This window comes from Etheostoma cragini, chromosome 14 (genome assembly GCF_013103735.1).
Source record: "Etheostoma cragini isolate CJK2018 chromosome 14, CSU_Ecrag_1.0, whole genome shotgun sequence".
NCBI classification, from domain to species: domain Eukaryota; kingdom Metazoa; phylum Chordata; class Actinopteri; order Perciformes; family Percidae; genus Etheostoma; species Etheostoma cragini.
Genome location: NC_048420.1, coordinates 23043871 through 23045294, shown reverse-complemented (window position 1 = coordinate 23045294; position 1424 = coordinate 23043871). Strand labels below are relative to the sequence as shown.

Below are 1424 nucleotides of genomic sequence, written 5' to 3'. Positions count from 1 at the left end.
GAATGAACAGCTGCAGAAACCTACATTAACGGAGACACTTTAGAAGTTTGACTGACAATGAAGTCTATTTAACAGAATAATGTCAGAAAATACTGCTCATACTATAATAAGATGTAATAGTAATCTTGTTGAAAAGATTTAGTTAACAGTGTATTTAAAATCAGATCAAACTACATCTAAAAAGTAAATAAGTTAATAAATCTAACACCAACACTAATTGTTCAGCTTTGAAATCAAATATTTATTTCCATTTTAGTTTTTGAGTTAATTTTCACATTCAAATACACGTTGTTATGTATATGTCCTTTTTTTTCTAACACAGTTTAAGACATGACATTTTTTAATGAACTTGTGTTGATAGTGAATTGCATATGAATTGCATAATATTTTGAGTACACAGCTGATGTTTTTAATTATACATTATGCTGATGACATCCTTCTTTATAATTCAATTGCAATTATTCCTTATCAGGCTCTGCAGTTTACCCATATTCATTAAAATCTATAGACTCATCTAAAACAATTCAACATAGTAAACACTTATATCCCATGTTTATAAAACACGTATATCTGAACTTCCTAGAAACACTGAAATGAAAATAATCAGCTTTCCTACAAAAACAAATTTGAAAATACTCCAATGAAGTAGTTTCTGAAGTCACATAAACTTTGAAGAATTTGATATATAAATGATGGATTTACTTCTATCTTGTCTGGGTAACATTAATAATTATCTGATCAGTTGTGTGTCTTCAAAATAAATTAAACATGCTATTATATTACCTTATAGTTTCTTTCCCAAGAAATCTCTAGACAGCTTTACATTAAACTCAGTTGAGTTTAACACTTCTAGATTTATGGAACTATTAAGACCGAGATATCCCTTTCTTTAACAATAACAGACATGGAAACAACCGATTTGATGAAAAGTACTTTATTGTGTTAAAGTAATCCAAAAAAAAACTGTGCAACACACTTTATCAATGAAACATGTCATTAGACAGTGAGAGAGGGAAAGAGATAAACAGAGAGAGAGAGAGAGAGAGAACATCATACTCTATATTTATGTCTAAAAACAATTCATCATGAGAGTTAAAACTTCATTTATCTGATTCTCTTTAAATATTATAACAATAATTAGCTATGGTACAAAAAATGAATGTACAATTACTCTAATGAAGCAGTTTCTGTCATTAAAAAAAAGCTCTGGGTATCTGGAATAAAGGAGGTATTTAAATTCATCATGTCTGGGTCACATTAATGAAAATCTGATTACATTTTGTTGCCAGGTATATTATTAATGGCATTATATTTACATATTGTTTATTTTTAAAGACATTTCCTAATAACCTCAATAATCTTTCTGGTTTAAATGGAACAATTAAAATGAGACATCTGATTCTTTTTGGATAACAGACATGATA

The 1424-nt window shown here is 28.1% G+C and overlaps 2 gene segments (V, D, J or C); both read right to left on the bottom strand.

Moving 5' to 3' along the window:
* LOC117956454 overlaps positions 1 to 1424 on the bottom strand; it is an 8092-nt gene that overhangs the window by 5100 nt on the left and 1568 nt on the right.
* LOC117956455 overlaps positions 917 to 1424 on the bottom strand; it is a 23589-nt gene continuing 23081 nt past the window's right edge. Inside the window, exon 4 of the C gene segment in view lies at positions 917 to 1047.